The sequence below is a fragment of the Sciurus carolinensis genome, chromosome 9 (assembly GCF_902686445.1).
Source record: "Sciurus carolinensis chromosome 9, mSciCar1.2, whole genome shotgun sequence".
Lineage (NCBI taxonomy): Eukaryota > Metazoa > Chordata > Mammalia > Rodentia > Sciuridae > Sciurus > Sciurus carolinensis.
Window position 1 is genome coordinate 25,549,458 of NC_062221.1, and position 5,977 is coordinate 25,555,434.

Genomic DNA, 5,977 nt, shown 5'->3' on the forward strand with positions numbered 1-5,977 from the left:
ATACAGTCATCCCAAGCTACTGAGATATAGATAGTTAGTTAGATAGATAGATAGATAGATAGATAGATAGATAGATAGATCAATCGAATCATTTCTCTCCCCCATAAAAGTCCTGCAAGGGATTGCTGATTCCTTCAGAGTAAAAACCAACCACTAATTCTTTCAGAGTAAAAACCAAATTACATATAGGTGCTCAGTCCATGTTTATCAAAGGAATAATATGTATTACTTCTAGCTACCCTTCCTTATAAGTTTCTCTCTAAGCCTCTTTCCAGTTCTAAGAATCAAAACCAAGCTATTTCCACAGGATCCTGAGATTAAAATGTGATCAAATATTCTGACATCAGTCTTTAGTTTTCCCAGAGGAAAGTGATTAAGAAGTGAAGACTTGGAACCAATCTTGGATGTTCTTTTCCCAACAGAAGGAAGTCTGATACAATTACTGTGTTCTCATGAATGAAAACAGTATGCTTTTAACGTGTGTCCACTCCAATGCATAATGAAGAGTTCCCTGAAACTTCCAAAGAATGAGATTCACTTAGGTCAACATAGAATTTTTTTTTCCTAAATCAAGCATCATATGAAGATGACATCAGCTCATTTGTTGTGAATTTGTGTTTCTGAGGAATTTCTGGATTATTGAGATGCATAAAACATAAATGCATACTTGAATGTGTACATATAAAGTGAATACCTATGAATATACAACTCTGGTAGAAGAATAGAGCATATCAACCATCTGTGTTCCCCTTCCTACAGACTGGAGTCCCCAGAAAGCAGTCCTTGACACAGAAGTTAATATGTAGAACATTTATAAAGTATTGCCTGAAGATCAATATTTGTGGATGAGAAGGAAAGAAAGAAGAATTAGGCAGAGAGAACGGAGCTGTGCTGCCAATGAAGGCCTCAGCCAACCCCAGAGGCACCTCTGGAACTAGATGCCCTGAGAGTTGTCCCAAGTTGTGAGGTTGGGGCAATGTTAACTCAGTATTGATCTGCTACTGGATACATCTGTCCCTGGAAGGATGTGAATTTCTCATCAGCTGAGACAATCCCCAGTGAGGACTAGTCTCTGAAGGTCATCCCAACAGCACGCACAGCACTGGAAGGAACAACTTCTCCATTCTGGAGGGAACATCACAGCCTCTGCCACATTGCCATCCTGACTTCCATGCTATCCACATCTTTGGGATTTTTTTTCTAGTTTTATCTCACAGTTTTTAATTTATATAATTAAATTTATATAATTAAATTTATATAATTAAATTTATAAATTTATATAATAAATTTATCTCTAGTTTTTAATTTATATAATTAAATTTTGCCTGATTTTAAGCTTAGATAAGCATTTAGAAGCAGAAGAATTGGAAAGGAAGAAGTAATATAATTTGTATTTGTAGAGGATATGAATATATAGAGAGAGAGAAATAAAAAAATTTTAGGAAAACAGCAATGTTACACATACAGAGCTTGCTCCATCAGCCCTGAGCCGATGAGAACAAACTAAGAAAACTCTGTTGCTGCAAGACACTCAATATATACTGCATATATCCTTCTGTGTCTTTCTCTTTCTCTCGAAAATGTATCTTTTAAGATTCAGCCATGTAACAGGGCATGGTGGTATATGCCTGTCATCCCAGCTACTCAGGAGGCTGAGGCAGGAGGATCACAAATTCAAGGCCAGCCTCTGCAACTTAGTGAGACTCTGTCTCAAAATAAATAATAGAAAGGGCTGCAAATGTAACTTAGTAGTAAAATATCCCTGGAATACTTTGAAAAATTTTTTTTAATTTAAAAAAAAATTTTAAAGCTTCAGCCGTGTAGCTGATTCTTAATTCAGTTTCATTCATTCATGCTTGTTATTGTACACCTTGTTTTAATACCCCACAGCATATTTACTCATTTCATTCTTAATGGACACGCAGCTTGTTGACAACCTAAGAATTTTTTTAAATGGCCACTGTAAACACTGCATGGGGATGTGTGTGTACCTTTGAGATCACACACTTGAGTTTATTTAGGGTGTGTGCTTGGGAGTGGAATGGCTGGTTCAGGGTATTTGAATTTTCAATTTTACTAGAAAACACCAAACTGTTTTCTAATTTCCGCAGCCCTGTTCGGGATTCCTAGTGCCCTCTATTTGCATCACTGGGGAGAGGCTTGGTAATGCTGAGTGACAGCACCCTAATTTGCTGTCCATTACAGACAGCTGTTGCATGATCACTGCAGGCTCAGGGCTGATGGAATAGGCTCTACGCCTAGCACTGCTGTTCTCCTAGGGTTTTTAACTTCTCCAGATGGACACTCATATAATCTACAAATGCAGGCTGTACTTCTTCTTCCATTCTAATTCTTATATGTCTAATGCTTTATCTGACCCAATCACATTGTTGGTTTATCTCTTTTAAGGTTCTATTATTAGATACATATAAATATATACATTTTATTTATCACTAGGAAGTGACCCTAGGCTGGCCAACTGACAGACTGATAGCTAACTGTGGACACGAGTTATCCTAGCCACAATTTGTGCCAGATAATAATTATCCCCCAAAACTTAGTATTTTTTTTTAAGAAACTGGCTTTGTTTTCCGTAACCTTATTTCCATTTTGCTTAATAAGTGTCTGCAGAACAGCTCAAGACCACTCCGTGGTTGTTCCTACCCACTCAGTAGCCTGAGCAGTGGGAGCTGCAGACCAGTCTTCAGTGGCCGGCTGGGCACTCCGGTCTTCAGTAGGGAACTGCTGGATAGTCACAGAGGGCACCTGCACACCTCAGACCAGTCTGCAGCCTCAGGCTGAGTAGCAGTGAACTCAGGAGCTGGAGCAGTCCATTCACCCTGAAATTCCTCCGTGGTCACAGTTTTTTCGGCAGCAGCCCGCTCTTCCTTTTCAACCTCTTCAGGATCTCTGTAGAAGTAGAGATCAGGCATGACCTCCCACAGGTGTTCGCGGGAAATGGTGCCAGGCATGCACAGAACTTCTCCAACCAGCATCCACCACATCAGACCCACAGAATGAGCCCCCTTATTGTTGCACAGAATGGCAATGTCCACATAGCACAGAGGAGAGTCTGTGTTACACAGAGCAATGGTAGGCAGATTGACCTAAGATGCTTCTGTAAGAGGCGGGTGGTCAGCCCTGGGATCAGTAACCACCAGAAGACGTGGCTCCAGGAGTGAAGCGGCCAGCAATGGGAGTGGCTCCAGTGGCAGCAGCAAACTTCAGCACAGCCCGCTGGCCAGTATTCCTAGAGGATGTGACACTGACATCAGCAGGGTTTTCAATGGCAACAATGGCACGAGCTGCCAGCAGAAGCTTCTCCCAGGTTCTCTTCAGATTTATGATGTATGTGCCATCACTTTTTCTTTTGTAGATCTCTTATTCCATCTGGAAATCAAGGTTGGTGCCACCTAAGTGGGTTCCTGCTGCAAGGAATTTGAGGACATCCTCTTCCTTCATTTGCAGGACATCAAGGGCTCCAGACATTGTGACAGTTTCGCTTTAAGTTACAACGGGAATCAAGAACAACGCCCTATGGATCCCTCCTGGGTAGTGTGGAAAGAAAACTTAGTATTTTTAATAGCCATTTATTTACCTCATTATTCTGGGGGATCACAATTTGGGGTTGAGTTCAGCTGGGTGGTTCCTTTGTCCTCCGCTGAACTTGCTACTTTTAGCCTCCTAAGATAAGAGAAGAGTTACAGAAAGAACAATTTCATTTGAAGGCAGAACTTAGAATATAAATGGGCGAGAAAGATTTCTGTCATCTCCAGGCATCTCAGCCAGAAAATAACCAAAGGTCAGAAAATTGGGGTATCTTAGGTGAAGTCACTAGGGAATTCAGGTAAGGAACCAGAAGCTGAATTCGGGTGCCCCAGCCTTGGTAGGCACCATAACATCATAATCCCAACAGTGAATCCACAGCAGTATTACAAGCATACCTTCAAGGTTATTTAATAATGAAAAGGAATAAAGTCTACCGCAAGAGGTCACAAAATGGCAAAAATTAAACAAAGAAGAAACAAGTCCTGGATAGTACCCGGTCAGCAAGATGTCCACTCAAGGGAGTGCAGGAAAAATCCTCAGATTTATTTCTACATTTTGATATATGGCTGGGAACCAAGTTCTGAGTCTAGCAGCCCTAAGCTCTCCAATTTCTTAGGATCAAGGAAATCCACTGTATGTTCAAAAGTGCAAAGTCGTCAATTCACATAATGAATAAAACCCTTAAACTTTGCAGAGTGAACCAAACCGATTGCCAAATCAGTTCAAAACACATTTTACTTCAAATTTTAGACTATCAACTGACTCACGGCATGAGACTCAATGTCACTTGACCTTTCTGGGTCTTAATACCTTCATCAGAAAAATTAATATCCCCAAAGCAATGCAAGGTGATAATGAGGCAACAGATCTGAAGGAGACTTTTAAAACACATAAAACTTTTTCCACTTGGCTGATAGGAAATAGATGCCTTGATGTCTGAAATAAAGGCAGAATAAAAACAAATCCATCATCTGGAAAACAAAGAGTTTCAATAGAGCAAGAGATGGGGAAGGAAAGCAAATATGGAAGACAGTTGAAGGACGTGTCTAACGGTCTTTGAAAACTGGCAAAATACCTGAGATAAATCAATTTATAAGGAGGAGAGTTTTATTTTGGTTCCTGGCTTTGGAGGTTTCTATCCATAGTCAGTCAACCTCCTGCTCTGGGGTCTATGGGAGACAAAACACAACAGTGGGCGCACATGGCAGCAGCTGGGAGGCAATACTCCCTGCAAGGACACACCCCAGTGACCAACTTTCTTCCACTGGGCCCCATGTGTTAAAGGTCCCCCCATTTCCCAATAGTGTAAAACACACGGGCCTCTGGGGACATTCCAAATCCAAACTATAGGACTGGCAGAGAAGCAAATCAGAACTAAAGGACAAGTGTCAGCCCCTGTACTGGGAGGCTCACAGTCTAATCAGGAGACTAATGGGGACATGATGTGAATGTGGTGGGGAAAGAGCAACAGAGAGGGGTGTACAAGGTGGCCTGTAGGAGGCTTGGGGACACTTTCACAGAGACAATGAGACAATGAGTACTGAGCTGGGTTTTAACACAGAGGGTGGACCAATACAGCAGGTACCGATTAAGTATTTTTAAATAAATGAAATAAAGATGTTACCCACAGGCATGTCAACAGCACAGATGGATGGAATATGGCATTTCCAGGAAACCATGAGTGATTTATCTGGTATTGCTCCAGTTGGAGGGACAGAACAAGTGAGGCCAGAGATGAATGCAGAGACAGAGACCAGATCTCTTTTGTTTTTATTTGTTTGTTTGTTTGTCTTGGTATTTTTGTTGTGGGTTTTTTTTTTTTTTTTTTTTTTTTTTTTTGATACCAACACTGAGTCACACTCCCCAACTCTTTTTTATATTTTATTTAGAGAAAGAGTCTCACTAAGTTGCTGATGCTGGCTTTGAACTCACAATCCTCCTACCACAGCCTCCTGAGCCACTGACACAAAGATAGATCTCTGAGGCCTTGAATGACACACAAATTTTTTGAATATGTCCTGTTGGGTGTGGGAAGCTGGGAAGACTTGAAAACAGCATGCAAAAGGACATTTCAGGTGGATGGACTGTGAGGGATGTAGTGTGTGCCACCCAGACCTACCTTCAAGCAGGACCTGTTTGTTGCCCCATTGCTAGGAGAGTGTTGGGCAGAGACCCTTCAGTCAGGCCCCATTCAGAGTCGGCCAAGCTGCAGAGCTCCCTCGTCCACCAGTGTACCCTTCCTGGGGTTTCCATATCCAGTGGCTGATGGAGGCAAAGGACACTGGCCCAGCCATTTCCGCACACCTTGGGGCAACTCCAAAAAGCCCTTTTAGTTCCACAGCTTCCTATGGAGTCAGTCAAGGCAGTTAAAATTGACCTGCAATGCAATTCAACTTCTCTATCAGTCCATTCCTGCTTCTTTCCAGGT

The 5,977-nt window shown here is 41.7% G+C and overlaps 1 pseudogene; it reads right to left on the reverse strand.

The window, feature by feature from the left end:
• Positions 1 to 2,588: 2,588 nt before the first annotated feature.
• On the reverse strand, positions 2,589 to 3,529 carry LOC124993203 (40S ribosomal protein SA-like; annotated as a pseudogene).
• Positions 3,530 to 5,977: the final 2,448 nt, after the last annotated feature.